A 21525-nucleotide genomic window follows, 5' to 3' on the forward strand; every position below is an offset into this window, starting at 1 on the left:
TAAGCACAAACCTTGGAAGGCCAGCAGGTTTTTGCAAAAGCCTCGGGATAGAGTTATGGTTGAAGGCAGCCTAATCCTCTTTGAGCTATAGCATGGGTAATTAACATAGAAATGTAGAGAAGTCTATCTAAATAGTTTGTTTTGACCATGGGGGATGCGTGATTACTCCGGGGGAGTGGGGAGGTCCAGCAACCGCAAAGGTAATTACCTTCTAGTGGTGTTTACTTGAGACTTTTGTCATTTAATGTATGCTGAATAAATGCGGGCAGGGCCAGTGAGTGGAGACTGTGGCTGCTACTCTTTACGACACTCTCCTTGGAGTCTGTAGTGGCCCAGATGCTCAGCTGGACTGACAAGCATAATATCTGTGTCAGGGTACATTATTCATCCATCGCGGGGTCAAGGTCTGTGGGATGGACTCCTGCAATTTGTGAGATACCTTCTCATTCAGTCTTTTGAGCTCTTTTAACATTACCTTTAGGCATTTTTTAAAGAAAAATCTAACCTAGTCTGGTAGTGGGTGCCGTTTAATAAAGAAGAAGGATGAGATATAATCTGCCAGCTGAAGAATAAGAAAAAGAGCTTTCCAGACAGATACTGCTATATGTTGGGAAGGTATCTGACAAGTTTGAGGGACAGAAAGATGGGAAAGGTAAGCAAGGGTGAGTGAAAGAAGACAAGGATAAATATTACCCAGGACTTTACAGGCCAAGTTCAGAATACTAGACTTTAACCTTTGTGCAACTGGAAGCAGGAGATGGCACAATCAGATTTATTTTGTTAAAACAGAACTTTGGCTGCTGCATAAAGAATGGGAATGGGAGCAGATACCAGGACAGCAGTTAGACGTTTATTATATAATTGAGGCCAGAGATGAAGGAGGCAACGATGAAGATTGTCACATTGGATTAGGTTAGCAGGAAGAATTTATAGCATGATTAATGAAGGTTAGGAGAGGAAGGGAAAGGAATTTGTCAACCGATGCCTCGATTTCTCATCTAAACAACTTGATAATAGTGTTGCTATTTAACAACAGGGGACACTGAAAGAAGAGCGGTTTTGGGGAAGAATATTATACATTCAGTTTGGGACATGTTGAGTTTATGATGTGTGTAATGCATGTATAGATGATGAATAGACTATTGGATGTCAGGTACAAACTTGGAACAGAAGTCTGCACATCCAGGAAACTCTCTTTTCGTTGTTAAATGTCACATGTGCTGCAGGTATTGTTCCAGTTCCTCTTTTGACTTGCTTTATTTTTTTATTTTTATTTTTATTTTGAGATGGAGTCTCACTCTTATGCCCAGGCTGGAGTGCAGTGGCACAATCTGGGCTCATTGTAGCCTCTGCTTCCTGGGTTCAAGCGATTCTCCTGCCTCAGCCTCCCAGTTAGCTGGGATTACAGGCATGCACCACCACACCCAGCTAATTTTTGTATTTTTAGTAGAGATGGGGTTTCACCATGTTGGCCAGGCTAGTCTCGAGCTCCTGACCTCAGGTGATCAACCCGCCTCAGCCTCCCAAAGTGCTAGGATTACAGGTATCAGCCACTGCATCCAATCATTACTTGCTTTATTATGTTTCTAATCATATAGATGTTTTACTTGATACGGTGTGGTACAATTTGTCAATATTTTTCTTTGGGGCTTCCAGATTTTATGTCATGCTTAGAAAGGTGTTTCATACTCTTACATTATAAAAATATTAATCCATGCTTTTTTTTATTTTATTTTTTATTATTATACTTTAGGTTTTAGGGTACATGTGGACAGTGTGCAGGTTTGTTACATATGTATCCATGTGCCATGTTGTTTTGCTTCACCCATTAACTCGTCATTTAGCATTAGGTATATCTCCTAATGCTGTCCCTCCCCCTCTCCCCACCCCACAACAGTCCCTGGTGTGTGATGTTCCCCTTCCTGTGTCCATGAGTTCTCATTATTCAATTCCCACCTATGAGTGAGAACATGCGGTGTTTGGTTTTTCGTCCTTGTGATAGTTTACTAAGAATGATGTTTTCCAGTTTCATCCATGTCCCTACAAAGGATATGAACTCATTTTTTATGGCTGCATAGTATTCCATGGTGTATATGTGCCACATTTTCTTAATCCAGTCTATCGTTGGACATTTGGGTTGGTTCCAATTCTTTGCTATTGTGAATAGTGCCGCAATAAACATACGTATGCATGTGTCTTTATAGCAGCATGATTTATAGTCCTTTGGGTATATACCCAGTAATGGGATGGCTGGGTCAAATGGTATTTCTAGTTCCAGATCCCTGAGGAATCGCCACACTGACTTCCACAATGGTTGAACTAGTTTACAGTCCCACCAACAGTGTAAAAGTGTTCCTATGTCTCCACATCCTCTCCAGCACCTGTTTCCTGACTTTTTAATGATGGCCATTCTAACTGGTGTGAGATGCTATCTCATTGTGGTTTTGATTTGCATTTCTCTGATGGCCAGTGATGATGAGCATTTCTCATGTGTTTTTTGGCTGCATAAATGTCTTCTTTTGAGAAGTGTCTGTTCATGTCCTTTGCCCACTTTTTGATGGGGTTGTTTGTTTTTTTCTTGTAAATTTGTTTGAGTTCATTGTAGATTCTGGATATTAGCCCTTTGTCTGATGAGTAGGTTGCAAAAATGTTCTCCCATTCTGTAGGTTGCCTGATCACTCTGATGATAGTTTCTTTTGCTGTGCAGAAGCTCTTTAGTTTAATGAGATCCCATTTGTCAATTTTGGCTTTTGTTGCCATTGCTTTTGGTGTTTTAGACATGAAGTCCTTGCCCACGCCTATGTCCTGAATGGTATTGCCTAGGTTTTCTTGTAGGATTTTAATGGTTTTAGGTCTAACGTGTAAGTCTTTAATCCATCTTGAATTAATTTTTGTATAAGGTGTAAGGAAGGGATCCAGTTTCAGCTTTCTACATATGGCTATCCAGTTTTCCCAGCACTATTTATTAAATAGGGAATCCTTTCCCCATTTCTTGTTTTTGTCAGGTTTGTCAAAGATCAGATAGTTGTAGATATGTGGCATCATTTCTGAGGGCTCTGTCCTGTTCCATTGATCTATGTCTCTGTTGTGGTACCAGTACCATGCTGTTTTGGTTACTGTAGCCTTGTAGTATAGTTTGAAGTCAGGTAGCGTGATGCCTCCAGCTTTCTTCTTTTGGCTTAGGATTGACTTGGCGATGCGGGCTCTTTTTTGGTTCCATATGAACTTTAAAGTAGTTTTTTCCAATTCTATGAAGAAAGTGATTGGTAGCTTGATGGGGATGGCATTGAATCTATAAATTACCTTGGGCAGTATGGCCATTTTCACGATATTGATTCTTCCAACCCATGAGCATGGAATGTTCTTCCATTTGTTTGTATCCTCTTTTATTTCATTGAGCAGTGATTTGTAGTTCTCCTTGAAGAGGTCCTTCACATCCCTTGTAAGTTGGATTCCTAGGTATTTTATTCTCTTTGAAGCAATTGTGGATGGGAGTTCACTCATGATTTGGCTCTCTGTTTGTCTGTGATTGGTGTACAAGAATGCTTGTGATTTTTGTACATTGATTTTGTATCCTGAGACTTTGCTGAAGTTGCTAATCAGCTTAAGGAGATTTTGGGCTGAGACAATGGGGTTTTCTAGATATACAGTCATGTCATCTGCAAACAGGGACAATTTGACTTCCTCTTTTTCTAATTGAATACCCTTTATTTCCTTCTCCTGCCTGATTGCTCTGGCCAGAACTTCCAGCACTATGTTGAATAGGAGCGGTGAGAGAGGGCATCCCTGTCTTGTGCCAGTTTTCAAAGGGAATGCTTCCAGTTTTTGCCCATTCAGTATGATATTGGCTGTGGGTTTGTCATAGACAGCTCTTATTATTTTGAGATACGTCCCATCAATACTTAATTTATTGAGAGTTTTTAGCATGAAGGGTTGTTGAATTTTGTCAAAGGCCTTTTCTGCATCTATTGAGATAATCATGTGGTTTTTGTCTTTGGTTCTGTTTATATGCTGGATTACATTTATTGATTTGCATATGTTGAACCAGCCTTGCATCCCAGGGATGAAGCCCACTTGATCATGGTGGATAAGCTTTTTGATGTGCTGCTGGATTCGGTTTGCCAGTATTTTATTGAGGATTTTTGCATCAATGTTTATCAAGGATATTGGTCTGAGATTCTCTTTTTTGGTTATGTCTCTGCCAGGCTTTGGTATCAGGACGATGCTGGCTTCATAAAATGTGTTAGGGAGGATTCCCTCTTTTTCTATCGATTGGAATAGTTTCAGAAGGAATGGTACCAGTTCCTCCTTGTACCTCTGGTAGAATTCGGCTGTGAATCCATCAGGTCCTGGACTCTTTTTGGTTGGTAAGCTATTGATTATTGCCACAATTTCAGAACCTGTTATTGGTCTATTCAGAGATTCAACTTCTTCCTGGTTTAGTCTTGGGAGGGTGTATTTGTCCAGGAATTTATCCATTTCTTCTAGATTTTCTAGTTTATTTGCATAGAGGTGTTTGTAGTATTCTCAGATGGTAGATTGTATTTCTGTGGGATCAGTGGTGATATCCCCTTTTTCATTTTTTATTGCATCTATTTGATTCTTCTCTCTTTTCTTCTTTATTAGTCTTGCTAGTGGTCTATCAATTTTGTTGATCTTTTCAAAAAACCAGCTCCTGGATTCATTAATTTTTTGAAGGGTTTTTTGTCTCTATTTCCTTCAGTTGTGCTCTGATTTTAGTTATTTCTAGCCTTCTGCTAGCTTTTGAATGTGTTTGCTCTTGTTTTTCTAGTTCTTTTAATTGTGATGTTAGGGTGTCAATTTTGGATCTTTCCTGCTTTCTCTTGTGGGCATTTAGTCCTATAGATTTCCCTCTACACACTGCTTTTAATGTGTCCCAGAGATTCTGGTATGTTGTGTCTTTGTTCTTGTTGGTTTCAAAGAACATCTTTATTTCTGCCTTCATTTCATTATGTACCCAGTAGTCATTCAGGAGCAGGTTGTTCAGTTTCCATGTAGTTGAGCAGTTTTGGGTGAGTTTCTTAATCCTGAGTTCTAGTTTGATTGCACTGTGGTCTGAGAGACAGTTTGTTATAATTTCTGTTCTTTTACATTTGCTGAGGAGAGCTTTACTTCCAACTATGTGGTCAATTTTGGAATAGGTGTGGTGTGGTGCTGAAAAAAATGTATATTCTGTTGATTTGGGGTGGAGAGTTCTGTAGATGTCTATTAGGTCCACTTTGTGCAGAGCTGAGTCAAATCCTGGATATTCTTGTTAACTTTCTGTCTCGTTGATCTGTCTAATGCTGACAGTGGGGTGTTAAAATGTCCCATTATTATTGTGTGGGAGTTTAAGTCCCTTTGTAGGTCACTCAGGACTTGCTTTATGAATCTGGGTGCTCCTGTGTTGGCTGCATGTATATTTAGGATAGTTAGCTCTTCTTGTTGAATTGATCCCTTTACCATTATGTAATGGCCTTCTTTGTCTCTTTTGATCTTTGCTGGTTTAAAGTCTATTTTATCAGAGACTAGGATTGCAACCCCTGCCTTTTTTTGTTTTCCATTTGCTTGATAGATCTTCCTCCATCCCTTTATTTTGGAGTCTATGTGTGTCTCTGCACGTGAGATGGGTTTCCTGAATACAGCACACTGATGGGTCCTGACTCCTTATCCAGTTTGCCAGTCTGTGTCTTTTAATTGGAGCATTTAGCCCATTTACATTTAAAGTTAATATTGTTATGTGTGAATCTGATCCTGTCATTATGATGTTAGTTGGTTATTTTGCTCATTAGTTGATGCAGTTTCTTCCTAGCTTCGATGGTCTTTACAATTTGGCATGTTTTTGCAGTGGCTGGTACCGGTTGTTCCTTTCCATGTTTAGTGCTTCCTTCAGGAGCTCTTTTAGGGCAGGCCTGGTGGTGACAAAATCACTCAGCATTTGTTTGTCTGTAAAGTATTTTATTTCTCCTTCACTTATGAAGCTTAGTTTGGCTGGATATGAAATTCTGGGTTGAAAATTCTTTTCTTTAAGAATGTTGAATACTGGCCCCCACTCTCTTCTGGCTTGTAGAGTTTCTGCCGAGAGATCAGCTGTTAGTCTGATGGGCTTCCCTTTGTGGGTAACCCGACCTTTGTCTCTGGCTGCCCTTAACATTTTTTCCTTCATTTCAACTTTGGTGAATCTGACAAATATGTGTCTTGGAGTTGCTCTTCTCGAGGAGTATCTTTGTGGCGTTCTCTGTATTTCCTGAATCTGAATGTTGTCCTGCCTTGCTAGATTGGGGAAGTTCTCCTGAATAATATCTTGCAGAGTATTTTCCAACTTGGTTCCATTCTCCCCGTCATTTTCAGGTACACCAATCAGACGTAGGTTTGGTCTTTTCACATAGTCCCAAATTTCTTGGAGGCTTTGTTCATTTCTTTTTATTCTTTTTTCTCTAAACTTCCCTTCTCGCTTCATTTCATTCATTTCATCTTCCATCAGCGATACCCTTTCTTCCAGTTGATCGCATCTGCTACCGAGGCTTCTGCAATCTTCGCGTAGTTCTCGATACTTGGCTTTCAGCTCCATCAGCTCCTTTACGCCCTTCTCTGCATTGGTTATTCTAGTTATCCATTCGTCTAATTTTTTTTCAAAGTTTTTAACTTATTTGCTATTGTTTTGAATTTCTTCCCGTAGCTCGGAGTAGTTTGATCGTCTGAAGCCTTTTCTCTCAACTCGTCAAAGTCATCCTCCATCCAGCTTTGTTCCGTTGCTGGTGAGGAACTGCGTTCCTTTGGAGGAGGAGAGGTGCTCTGCTTTTTAGAGTTTCCAGTTTTTCTGCTCTGTTTTTTCCCCATCTTTGTGGTTTTATCTACTTTTGGTCTTTGATGATGGTGATGTACAGATGGGTTTTTGGTGTGGATGTCCTTTCTGTTTGTTAGTTTTCCTTCTACCAGACAGGACCCTCAACTGCAGGTCTGTTGGAGTTTACTAGAGATCCACTCCAGACCCTGTTTGGCTGGGTGTCAGCAGCGGTGGCTGCAGAACAGCAGATTTTCGTGAGACCACAAATTCAGCTGTCTGATAGTTCCTCTGGAAGTTTTGTCTCAGAGGAGTACCCGGCCGAGTGAGTCGTCAGTCTGTCCCTACTGGGGGGTGCCTCCCAGTTAGGCTGCTCGGGGGTGAGGGACCCACTTTAGGAGGCAGTCTGTCCGTTCTCAGATCTCCAGCTGCGTGCTGGGAGAACCACTACTCTCTTCGAAGCTGTCAGTCAGACAGGGACATTTAAGTCTGCAGAGATTCCTGCTGAATTTTTGTTTGTCTGTGCCCTGCCCCCAGAGGTGGAGCCTACAGAGGCAGGCAGGCCTCCTTGAGCTGTGGTGGGCTCCACCCAGTTCGAGCTTCCTGGCTGCTTTGTTTACCTAAGCAAGCCTGGGCAATGGCGGGCGCCCCTCCCCCAGCCTCACTGCGGCCTTGCAGTTTGATCTCAGACTGCTGTGCTAGCAATCAGCGAGACTCCGTGGGCATAGGACCCTCCGAACCAGGTGCGGGACACAATCTCCTAGTGTGCCGTTTTCCAGTCCCGTTGGAAAAGCACAGTATTAGGGTGGGACTGACCCGATTTTCCAGGTGCCGTCTGTTACCCCTTTCTTTGACTAGGAAAGGGAACTCCCTGACCCCTTGCGCTTCCCGAGTGAGGCAATGCCTCGCCCTGCTTTGGCTCGCGCACAGTGCGCTTCACCGACTGTCTTGCACCCACTGTTTGGCACTCCCTAGTGAGATGAAACCGGTACCTCAAACAGAAATGCGGAAATCACCAGTCTTCTGTGTCGCTCAGGCTGGGAGCTGTAGACCGGAGCTATTCCTATTTGGCCATCTTGGCTCCACCCCCTAATCCATGCTTTTTAAAGTAACTTTGTGGGGTTTTTTTTAATATCTAAATCTTTGATGTATATGTATTTATGTAACAGGCCAACCTCTTGCATATATGCAAGACATATAATGCAGGATAAAATAAAAAAATCAGTACTTGAAGGCACTGACGAACAACTAAAACCAGGCCAACTGTAGAGGAGAATGTACACTGGAAGAAGGAAGGGGCATTGGGCAATTTTCCCACTTTTATGACTCCTGGCCTAAGGGTAGGCCACACTCATTGCCTGGTAGCATGGCAAAAACTCACATAGAAAATCTACATTTTACCAGCTTGAAGACCCAGAGGTCATCATTCAGGAAAACCACAGCAACTAGGAAATGAGGAGACACATCTTGGAACCGAGATTCACAGAGACAAAACACTCCAAATACTGTGTACAAACTCTGCCAACACCATGTGGGTGACTCCTAACCTACAAATGCATTGTTCAGACTACACAAGCCAGCCAAGGTTAAATGACTTTATAGATTTGTGCTGCTGCCCACTGTTGAAATGGCAGAGTTGAGAGTTTCTTGCTTTAACAAAATATTAATTAATAAATAAAAGATTTTCAAAGAATTTAGAGACTCCAGAATGTCTAACTATATGATTTACAAGTTCCAGTATAAAATCCAAAATTACCAGCCATGTGAAGCAACTGAAAAATATGAAGAATCCTGAAGAGAAAAGCAATACAGAACTACCCAGAGACAACCCAGATACTGGAATTAGCAGACAAGACTACTTAAAATAGCTATTATAGCTCCGCTTATAAATATAAAATATGCTCATGAATGAACAAAAACAAAATCTTCAGCAATGCAACAAATTATTAAAAGGAACCAAATGGAAACTATAAAACTGAAAAAATACAATAGCTGAATTAAAAACTCACTGGATGTGTCTGTGAGTCCTCTGAGAAACAAACACCAAGAAGGAATTAGAAACACAAGAAACAGATACAATGGGCAAGAGACCTGTGAATGATGAGGAGGAAGAGGGGGCAGGATTAAGCAGGGAGAACTTAAGGCCACAATACTGGTCTGACACTTGTGAGAGGAGAGAAGGAAAGATGGAAGACTGGGTAGAATGAGACCGGGACCACAATGCAAATCTGAACAAGTCTTGTCCAGGCAAGTACCTTGCACACTTCACTTCTACTCACATTTCATTGTTGACAATGCCCAAAGAGAAAAATTTCAGCAGAACAATTTCTAAATACATAAATACATGGCCATACGTGTAGACACAAAAAGGGCTAGAAAATATAGTTTAGCTGTGTATCTGTGTGCTCAGGAAGATAAGGAGAGTAAGTTTGAAAGGCTCAGGCACAGTTACCACAGTTACCTATTTTCACCTGCTTTTCTATTTTTAAGTGATACCTTTTCCACTGCACTCCATGTGCTTTTTCCATTTTGTTGACTCTGTTTTGAGTCAGTTGTCTCTCAGTGCTTCAAATGTAGTTTTCACATATGAATAATTTTTTTAAACTCTGGTTTCTCTACTTAACTGTGTCAGCTACTATTGCATCTCCAGATGTATTCACATAATTTTTTTTACAATTTTAATTTAATTTAAAAAACATTTAATTTTTTTTGTCTCATAATTTCTCATTACTTTTTTTTGAGTGTAGGAAAATTTTTGCATAAACATTTCACTTTTTTTCAGTAGTTCTTTATGTCTCTTACATTTATGTTTCTATTACTTACTTTTATATGGTGAGAGTTCTATTGTGTTAGTCTGTTATTTGTGCAAGAACAGTATAAGTGTATTCTTTTTATTTTCCTCCCTCTTCTATTGCCCTTTGTTTTGCCTATATCCCTAGAACTTTAACTAGAGGAATGAATATCAAATTATTATTTTGGTGTGAAATTAGCAGCATATGGGGTGGGAGATCCCAAGTTATATGCCAAGTGAAGAGAACACAGAGACCTACCGTGGATACTTTAGGTATAGCTTCTATCTGAATGTTTTAGACAAAAGTCGGTTGTCATGGTTTTGTGGATGGAGATAGAGATAGTTTAGTAGGCTAACTCCATCTTCCACCACGATCACCCACACTTTTCTGAGAGGAAATAGTACGTTATCAGAATTAATCCATTTGAGGCTGGCAACATTTTCTCAAATGATTCACACAGTAATTTCAAACTAAACTGATGGTTCCAGAAATATGGACATGTTCAGGAAAAAGCCAGAAGATTCTTTTTCAGGAATTCCAGCATTATTATTTTCTAAAGAATGGGGTCAAAGCCATGTTAATAGGAAAATTATAACCCCCTCATATGATGCTAGATTGTGTTGCTTGGGAAGAAAATTAAGACTCATGATGGTGAGTTGCCCTTTTCCTTAGATAAATCAGGTAGAAAATGGCTGCAGCCTTCCCTGATTAAGAGACCAATCTGGAGTCAGAGCCCTCACTACCTTTACCCCACTTACAACACCAGAACCCACGGTATTCCCTTGCCAAACTCCTGTGTTTCTCTGGCAATATGCAGACCAAAGAAAACCGAAGAAAATACGTGGGGACCCTAGATGGTGGAGGATCGCTTAGGGTCTGCAGGAGGAAGGTCAGGATTTGAACAGATAGAGTTCAGAAACAAGGGACAACCATATGAAGGCCTAAATCTGAGGACTTTCTGTGCTTCTTCTCTCTCTTATGTGGTATAAGAAAAAGAATGAGATAAAGTCATCACAACTCCTGGGTTCTTGTATTTTGCAATCACTGGGAATGCTTACTTAACTCTTCTATAAAAATAACTGCTTAAATTGCCACTATAGTTCAATGTTTATTTAGTCTGGAAACATGGAGTGGTGGTCCTTAGAAAGGCTGCCAGGCCGAATTAGTGCTGAGAGGGCACGTTTTAGTCATAGTGGCCCTCCAGGGTCTAATCAGGAGACAGAAAATTTGCCAGTTATTTGAATAGAAACAGCTTAATATAAACAATAGTTATATAGCTATAAAGGTGTTAACTATGAAATGGTAAAAAGAGAACTCTAACAAATCCTGGAAAAAGCATCTTCAGGAAGCAAGTATCACGCTCAAGCCTGAGGGATCAAAGACAGCAAGGAGAAAAACTTGAAACAGAAAAGGGCACTGTGTTCCTGAAACCCCAGCCTCCAAGGAGCAGACACCAGCTAGTTGATGCTGGTGTCAGTGGTGGCCGTTGGGGTGGCTGGTGGTGGTCCTGAGGCTGGTTCTGCAAGTGCTGAAAAAGTGCAACCTGGATTCTGCTGCTCCTACAGAAAAAAAATGCTACAGGGGTAAAAAAAAAAAAAAAAAAAAAAAAAAAAAAAAAAAAAAAAAAAAAAACCTGCAGCAGGAATATAGTTTTTAATAGAACCACAAGCAGACAGGAAGCCGTAAAGCAGCAAACCGGAAAAAGCAGTCCCTCCTTCCTCTCCAGCTTTGCAGTCCTCCTCTAGCGCCCCCTGCTGGAAGACCCTACCACAGACCAGCCTGGGGAAGCAAAAATGAAGTTTGGTAGAGTTCTCACCACACCATCACAAAGAGAGTAGGGTGGAGCTAAGAGACAATATCTGGCACAAGGATTTAAAACAGGGCAACAGAAAATATGTCTAAAAGTGTTTGTGCCATTGATGATGCATCTAAAGGAAAATGGTAGCTTCTTAATGAACACACGTTCCTTGCCTCCCTCTTAGCTAATCAGCTGTCTTTCCTGTCAACGCCACCATTTACCAAGGCACTATTAGAGAATAATCCTTGAATCTTTTATTGTTTCATACCTTGTGCTCAATTAATTAGCAACTTGTGTCAGTTCTGCCACTTAACTTGTACGCATTCACAGTCACTAACCCAATTTAAGCACACATCATTTTTCACATAGTCTAAAGCAACACCCTTCTAAATGATATTTCTGTCTCTAGTTTCATCTCCCTTTAGTGAATCTCAACCCTAGCAGCATAATAGTATCATCTGAGAAACTTTTAAACTATCTCATTTCCAAGGACCCTGATTTAATTAGTTTGGACTGAGGTCTAGGGATTAGCACTTTTAAAGCTCCCTGGGTAGTTCTAAAGTGCAGCCAGCTTTGACAGCTATTATTTTAGTCTATCCTCCACATTAGTTCAAATTATTTTATTTTTTTTTGTGGTGTGCAAATCCAGTAACCTTGGTTCATTACCTAGAATTCCTCAATAATTGTCCATATAAACATACAATGTAGATAAATGACAAGCCCATGGTTCTTCTTGGTCAGCGTTCCACATACCTCTCCAACGCCTGTTAATTCTCCTCCCAGCCACTCTCACTGAACTGGAAGCTTCTAACTTCATTTTCCAACAGCATTGAGCTACTTGCAATTTCCTGAACAAAGGATACTGTCACCTATTCATACATATGCATATTTTATTCTCTCCCAGGAAAAGAACCTCTCTCAAATGACAGCAAACTTGAAACATAGTTAAAAAAAAAAAAAACATAATGTACTGTTAATGTTTTTAAAGCACTATTCAAAACTAAATACTTTCTATGATATCAATTATATGAAAAGAATGTGAATACATAGAAAAAAAGTTGCAGGAAATTTATTAAAATGTTCATTGTGGGGCCAGGCACGGTGGCTCATGCCTGTAATCCCAGCACTTTGGGAGGCCAAGGTCAAGAGATCGACTAACTGGCTAACACGGTAAAACCCCGTCTCTACTAAAAATACAAAAATTGGCTGGGCGTGGTGGTGCACACCTGTAGTCCAAGCTACTTGGAAGGCTGAAGCAGGAGAATCTCTTGAACCTGGGAGGCGGAGGTTGCAGTGAGCCAAGATCGTGCCACTGCACTCCAGCTTGGGCGACAGAGCGACTCCGTCTCAAAAAAAAAAAAAAACGTTCATTGTGATTGTCTCTAGGTGGTGGAGTTATAGATTTTGTTTCCTTCTCTATACTTTTCTGTAGTTTAGAAAGATATGATGTATAAAAATGTATATTTTCCACAATGATACATATTACACTTCTAAACAGAAAGAATATGTAACATTGAGAAAAATCATTTACATATTTAAAAAACCACCGCATATACCTCTATATTTTATTTGATTCTTGAATTAAGATAGAAGTGTTTGGTTAATAAAATAGGATAGTGGGCTTAGGCAGGAGGATGGCCTCAGGCCAGGAATTCGGTATCAGCCCAGGCAACAGTGAGATCCAGTCTCCATAGAAATTAAAAAAAAAAAAAAAAAATAGCCGGGCATTGTGGCACTCACCTGTAGTCCCAGCTAGTTGGGAGGCTGAGATGGGAGGCTGAGGTGGAAAGAAAGACAGCTTGGCCCAGGAAGTCGAGGCTGCAGTGAGATGTGCATTCCAGCATGGACGACAGAGCAAGATCCTGCCTCTAAGATACAAAAAAAAAAAAAAAAAAGATAGTAGGGAATACCAACATACTAACATTTATTTGCTTAAACAAGTTTTTTATACCTGTCCTACACAAAAATGCACTTTTCCTTCAGCCACCAGATGGCAATCTCTTCCCATGTATTGTTCCATTTACAACTTGCTGAAGCACCCTTTCAGGGATTGTGCATAATTTACATAAATATTTTTAATTTTCAAGTAACAAATTAAAATATATTATTTATATTTAGAGCATATTTTAATACACATTAAGAAAATTATGAGTTTTAATTATTTAAAATTTAAATCAATTTTCTTGTAAACACCTCATGTTTATTGGTATCATCTCAAGCAATTCTATCCCACAGGAATTATTCAGCCTAACTGGTGTTGTTGAAGGATAAGCAGACTGCCATCCTCCTTCCACGTATGCCAACTAACTCCACATTGGCAGAGACCTAAGAATTGGCGTTCATAGTGGGGGAAGGGAGTCAAACTGAACCAAGCTTCCCAAGCTCAGAGCCTGGTAGGAGAGGGATATTCCTGTGGGGAATGTCCTGGTGGCACATATTCTAAATGATTCTAAAATCTTGCCTGCAATAATGTATTCAGGAATATTAATTAATATTCCTAAGAGTTTAGAGGATAATGGCTCTTCCAGCAATATTTTTCTTAAATGGCCATTTTCCACCACTGTTTTTATTTAAGGTATTAGAGGCATCAAAGAAATCTCAAATTCTCTCCAGAGTTGTTTTCTTTTTCTCTATTCCTTTCTTTCCAAAGTCTGATTGCTTGTCAAACATGATTCTTCTTTAAGTTTCACTTTTGTTGGATGATGACACATCTGCCTGGCGTTACATTTCCAATTTATAATAAACAGTACTCAGGGAATTGGTAAATTTGGTACACTCAGAGCTGTTTTTCTGCTGGATCAGCCAAGCCTTTTGCTTTTGAATACGTGAGGTGCATTTCTAATGTCTAAAATTTAGGCCTGAACATTACATTCAAGGGTGATTACTACACATTAGAGAAGACTATATAAACATGTAGTAATTTTTCATAATTTTTTTCTGATTACAAAATACATTCTCTTTTTAAATTTTTTGCAGTACTCTAAAAGCTCAAGGAAGAAAAGCTGAAATCATTCGTACTTTCCCAACCAGCAAAAGTGTCTGATAAGTGTCTATAAAATCGATTATAAGGATTTGTGTCTAAAAACATCAGTACCTCTGCATTCCCATCATTTTCCATAGTGAAACTTTAATATTTGGAGTTCTGTTGCAATTGTGAGTGATTTTAAAGGTAGTAACGGGAAATTCACTGATTTGGTCTTTAAACTAGATGTCAACCTATATTTTAAAACAAACCAATTTTATTCACATTTTTGTGTGTGTGTTTGTTTAGGGTTAAACATTTTTCTTAACTATGTTAACACCTAGGGCTACAAATAAACTCTGTATCATGAACATGCAGCTATTTGACTGATCGATCTTCCTTAAGATAACAGAAACTCTGAATGCTATTCTTGCTATTCCACACATTTCTTTGGGACCTCAGCAAGTTAATTATCTTCTTTGTGTGCTTAATCCTCTTAGAGCACAGCCCTCATCACTTCTGTATGCTATGCCATTCTATGAGGATGAATGTTTCTCTTTATTCTCTGTATATAGAAATGGAAAAAATAGAATTAAATACAAGAACAAGAAGCCTAAGTGTTTGCATCAAGCTAAGAAACATGGGTTGGATATCTGGAGAATTCAATGTCTGCTTCAGTCTTTTTGTAGGTTTTAGAGCACAATTTTAATTTGAAAATAAGATTGGAAGTCAATATTCAAATGGTTTTCTTTTTAATTATTTTCCTAATCTATTCAAGCAAACTAACAAACATCAAAATAATACCATCTCTGCCATTAATTGCTACTTGGTGTGAGAATAACATGAATTTCAAAGTAACAAATGAAACTACAGATTTCTCTTCAGAACATTTCATATTAATTCATTAAAAGAACATTTGTGGAGCACTGACACAGAGGAATAAGACGCAGTATTTACTTGGAGTCTAGTGAACAAATCAGAGAAATATGCAATTGTACTGTACTGAAAAATTATTTATTGAGTGCTACTGTATTCAGGTAATGTTTTAGAGACTGCAGGTAAATCAGTGAACAAAACATACAAAGCAAATTCCACTTCCATGGAGTTTACATTTTAGGGAAGGCAGACAGACAGTAAATAAATAATCAAATAATATATATGGTGTGGCACACGGTGATGAAAGCTGCAGAGAAAAATAACAGGCTATGGGAAGTGCCATTGATAATGTCACATTTTAGCAAAGTCCTGAAGGAAATAAAGAAGGAAGCCACGTGGATATTTGCATGAAGAACATTTCAGGGGAAGATAAGAACAAAGAGTCCAGCAAGGTTTGAGTGCCATAATCGACCTGGAGACTGGTAGGAGACGAAATGAGAGAGGCAAAGGGGACTACATCATATAGGTCTTCGTGGGTGTTATAAGGACTTTGGCTTTTACTTAAAGTGAGATTGTCAGAGACACTCTCACCAGAGCTACTCCATCTTGAATAGGTGCTAGGTAAAATAGGGCCGAGACCTACTGGGCTGCATTCCCAGGAGGTTAAGGCATTCTTAGTCACAGGATGCAATAAGAGGTCAGCACAAGATACAGGTCATAAGGACCTTGTTGATAAAAACAGTTTGCAGAAAAGAAGCCAGCTAAAACCCACCAAAATCAAGATGGCGACAAAGTGACCTCTGGTCCCCATCATTGCTCATTATACACTAATTATAATGCATTAGCATACTAAAAGCCACTCCTACCAGCACTATGACAGTTTACAAATGCCATGGCAACATCAGGAAGTTACCCTATATGATCTAAAAAGGGGAGGAACCCTCAGTTGTGGGATCTGGGAATTGCCCTCCCCTTTTGCAGAAAACTCATGAATAATCCACCCCTTGTTTAGCATATAATCAAGAAATGACCATAAAAATGGGCAACCAGCAGCCCTCGGGGCTGTTCTGCCTATGGAGTAGACATTCTTTATTCCCTTACTTTCTTAATAAATTTCCTTTCACTTTATGGACTCGCCCTGAATTCTTTCTTGCTAGAGATCCAAGAACTCTCTCTGCGGGTCTGGATTGGGACCCCTTTCTGGTAACAACATGAGAAGCCAACCAGATAATTTTGAACAAAAGAGTGAAGTGATCTGACTTTAACATAGGAACCCAAATTAGGAGGATATTAATAATATTCCTGAGGAGAGAGGATAGAAATCCAGACCAGGGTGGTAGCAGTGGAGGTGTTAAGAGGTGGTCAGATTCTAGATATGTTTTCAGAGAAAAGCTGACAAAAGATGCTGATGGGTTTGATGTTGGCTGAAAGAGAATCAAGATTTTTGGTCCAAGGAAAGTTACTTTTAATGAAAAATTGAGTTGATACTTTTACACTATGACAGAGCCTATGTAATTGCTTTGACACTGAAGTCATAGATTTCTGCCAAAAAGGATTTATTTCCTATATAAAGCCTAATATATGCCACACTTCATGACACTGGTTGGGACTGCCGTAACTGTCAATCAGATGAAGAACAAGAAACCCTTGTTCTGTAATGATTATCAGGCTTCAATACTATCTCTACCAAGGGCTCCACCAGGTTATTATTTTTTTCTTTTTTTGAGATAGGATCTCACTGTGTCACCCAGGCTGGAGTGCAGTGGCCTGATCTCGGTTCCCTGCAGCCTACCCATCCCGGGCTCAAGTGATCCTCCCATCTCAGCCTCCTGAATAGCTGGGATTGTAGGCATGCACCACCAGGCCCAGCTAATTTTTGTAGTTTTGTAGAGACAGGGTTTCGCCATGTTGCCCAGGCTGGTCTTGAACTCCTGGACTGAAGTGATCCTCCCTCCTCAGCCTCCCAAAGTACTGGGATTAGAGGCGTGAGCCACCGCATCCCACCCCTATCAGATATTCTGGATCTGTTCAAGGCACCATGTTGTTCCCCAGACCCTGAGACATATTTGAGAATGAGGCAAGTAAAAGACCATCCCCATGTATTACATTACATAAATGTAATTCAAATGTTTGTTTGCATCATTCAAATGGTGCAATGTCCTTGCAGTCTTTTAGTGAGTCAGTCTTTCACTACGTAGAGTAAGAGAGGACTGTTGCCTAGGGAATATGATTTGACAGACCCTCCTTGTAGGCAAACCTTGTCTAACCATCCAGATATGATGAGGCCTCACCAACTCGGTTTCAGTCACAGCTCCAGCAGCTGCTTAAGGCTTTCCTTCCTCATGCCATGATTGGTTTGGAAATTGATTTTGGTTTAAGTTGGCCAGCTGTGCTCTCTGTGGGCATGGGTAGCTGGGGACAGCAAAGGTAAAGGAAACACAAGACTAACACCTCATTCACAGTTGTTCCTGAATATCAGTCACCTTCTAGAGCTTCAAAAGTCATCACCAACTTTACGAGTTCTTTAAACAAAGGGGCCTGGAACACATCTCTTCTACTGCCATTGTCATACCTGGGTCCTAGGAGATATGATTCATTTAAGAAATACTTCCTGAGTATTTAAATTGATACTATCCTGAGGCTAAAGATTTCGTAGTGAGCAATGGCTCATCCAACGTGACACTCACAGTCTGTCAGAAGGAACAAACAATAAACAAGTACATATGTTAATTCGATAATTTCCAAAAGCAATAACGACTGTGAAAAACATAAAACAAGATGATGTGATAGAGTTCCTTTTGTGGGAGGGGAGAGTGTAGAGTGGAGAGGCTTCTTTAGACTGAATTAGCACAGAGGTGACATTTGACATGAGCCTTGAAAGATGAGAAGGAATCCACCATTTTAACTTAATAAGCATTTATTTAAAGTCAAATCTAAACCTGGTGTTAGGTATTGGGAAGAGAGTACTGTGAGAAAAATACAGAGCGAAGAAGACATGGTCCCTGCCATCTGAAAACAATCTCCAGTGAGGAAGACACACATATGTATTAGTAACCAAAATTCACAGAATTGCTACAGGAGAGGTATAAACAAGGTATTGAAGTAGGACGGAAAGAGAAAGATAGTTCTCTTTAAAGTATGTGAAGAGATTTGGGAGATGGGCTTGGCAATAAGAATAATGACTATTGAGCCCTGTCTATCATCAGCTACTGTGCTAATGGGATTTAAAGGAATTCTCTCACTTAATTTGGCCGATCCTAAAAGGCATGTAGATGACCTGGGATTTGAGCCCAGTTCATCTAAGTGTGGAATTCCTTCTTACAGAGATACTGCAGACCTTAAGATAATCTGCTTATTAGCTGTGTTTTTCTCTTTTCAACTCATTCTTTCTGTGTTATATGTCAACTAGACAGCTCTCATCATTGTTTACTCTTTCTTTTTTGAGACAGAGTCTGGCTGTGTCGCCCAGGCTGGAGTGCAGTGGCATGATCTCAGCTCACTGCAACCTCCTCCTCCCGAGTTCAAACGATTCTCATGCCTCAGCTCCCGAGTAGCTGGGATCACAGGGACCAGCTACCACGCCTGGCCAAGTTTTGTATTTTTAGTAGAGAGGGGTTTCCCCATGTTGGCCAAGCTGGTCTCAAATTCCTGACCTCAAGTGATGCCCCTGCCTCGGCCTCCCAAATTGCTAGGATTACAGGCGTGAGCCACTGTGCCTGGCCTGTTTAGTCTTATTCATAGCATCATTCCCAAAATATGTGCACATAACAAAAACATTTAAAACTATGAGGGAAATCTTATAGTGCACCAAACTTGAGAATGCATAAGTTTTTTGTTTGTTTGTTTGTTTGTTTGAGATGAAGTCTCAATCTGTCGTCCAGGCTGGAGTACAGTGGCACAATCTCAGCTCACTGCAGCCTCCACCTCCTGGGTTCCAGCGATTCTCCTGCCTCAGCCTCCCCGGTAGCTGGGATTACAGGCATGCACCACCACGCCTGGCTAATTTTTGTAATTTTAGAAGAGAGGTGGTTTCACCCTTTTGGCCAGGCTGATCTCGAACTTCTGACCTCAGGTGATCTGCCCTCCTCGGCCTCCCAAAGTACTAGGATTACAGGCGTGAGCCACTGCACCCGGCAAGTTTTTAGAATAAAGTATATTACTTGGTTTACTGTTTAAGAGAATTGTATTTTATTTATTTAATCTAAAATTGATATCATAAAGTAAATGCATATGTTTAGACAAAAAGGGAAAGTGAATCACTTTTTAAATTCTTTCTGTAGACTATCAGGCTAAGTAAGTTACAGCAAGTCCATATATCCATAGAGTCCACAAAGGATCCATAGCCTGGGCAGGTTGCTACTGGGTAGAATTGGGGCTCTTCCTGGAAAGCTAATGTGAGAGTTTTGGACTCAGGAAAATGCTTTTTTGGGAAAACAGTATTATAGTTTGTATAATTTGTATTTGGAAATAAATAACATTCCCTTTGCTTTCTTTTGTCTTTTATGAAACAGCAATATTTTTATGACCCTGGAAATATAGGAATGTTGATATTTTGGTTTGTTATTTTCTATCTGTAGTAGATGACAGATGATCCTAAAAGTTACATTCTGCTATTTTAGGCAGGGATGCTGAGTTAACATTAAAACAATATCAAATCTTGAAAAGTGAGACATTAAGTGTTAATTTTGAGGGTCACTGATTTAAATTTCCTTAGGTGCTAACTGTAATTCTTTTGAATCTTTTAAAATTTACATTTTCACAGAAATAAATTGAGGAACACAATTTGCATGCTTGGAAATTGGTGACCACTTCTAAAAATTGGCCATTTCAGCAGAAAGAACATAAACTGAATAGATTATCTATTTGACTACCTCACTTATGTAAGATTTATTCTTTGAAGCTATGTTGGGAAGTTTTTTGTTTGTTTCCTTCCTTCCTTCTTCAAAACCTGGGCGGGGGGGAAAGATGATATGCTGACTGACAAACAGGGGTATAGATTTGACTCTCATTTGGCAGTTAACCTAGATACTGTTTTGGGAATATATATATATACTCCCCCACACATATACATACCATACATGTATACACACATGTCCATACATACATTAGATTTGATATTATGGTATAGGAAATTAAAGAAATTTCCTACTATCCTTAAACATCTGGGCAGATATAGGCAAAAAGTTGCACTGATTAGAATTGGAGAGAAAAGTCCTGGCACGGTGGCTCACGCTTGTAATCCCAGCACTTTGGGAGGCCGAGCTGGGTGGATCATGAGGTCAGCAGATCGAGACCACCCTGGCTAACATAGTGAAACCCCATCTCTACTAAAAAAATACAAAAAAATTTAGCTGGGTGTGGTGGCACACGCCTGTAGTCCCAGCTACTTGGGAGGCTGAGTCAGGAGAATCGCTTGAACCCAGGAGACGGAGGTTGCAGTGAGCTGAGGTCACGCCACTGCACTCCAGCATAGGCGACAGAGCCAGACTCCATCTCAAAAAAAAAAGAATTAGAGAGACATACAGATTACTTGGATTATGTGGCTGATCCAGAATTAACCTACAGATAGTGACTTGGTCTTTAATCACTGTAGCAGACTTTGAGTTTTTTTTTAAAAGGCAATTGCAATGGTATCTCCTATCTATATGTTCCTCTATAACCTTGCCACTACCCAAGAGGTGAAGTCTGTGTCCCCTTCCTGGGCCATTGTGACAGCTTCAAATAAGGTAAGTTCATAAAAATGGCATGCGTATCCATTTGTTTTCATGGAGCATTCACTATGCAAACAGTGACTATGATGTGAAGTAGCCCAAAAAGTCCATAGAAAGACCCATGTGAAGAGGAACTGAGTCTCCTCATTACTGTCACAGTTGAGCTGACAGCTGACAGCCAGCACCAACTTGCCAGGGACATGAGTGAGCTGTATTGAAAGTGGACCCTCCAGCTTTCAGTCAAGCCAACCCAGTTGAGGCCACATGAAGATGAGCCACCCAGCTTAGCCCAGATTGCAGATGTTTGAGTAAAATAAATGACTGTTGTTGTTTCAAGTCCCTGTGTTATGGCATAGTTTGTTACAAGGCAATAGATAACTAATACAGTGAGCTGATAGTTACATCAGAACATGACTTTGGAAAATAACTTTTCTTTAAATCCCTGAATGTGGCAACCAGGGAATATCAAGAAATTAAGTATTTCCTATGCAGGTAGTATTATTGCAATCCCAATATTTTGACAATGTTAAAGTGTTAAAAATAATTTTTAGCTATATTCTAAAACTTCCACCTGAAACCACTCCTGACAGCTACAGGACAAT

This window comes from Nomascus leucogenys, chromosome 23, assembly GCF_006542625.1.
Source record: "Nomascus leucogenys isolate Asia chromosome 23, Asia_NLE_v1, whole genome shotgun sequence".
In the NCBI taxonomy this organism is placed as follows: domain Eukaryota; kingdom Metazoa; phylum Chordata; class Mammalia; order Primates; family Hylobatidae; genus Nomascus; species Nomascus leucogenys.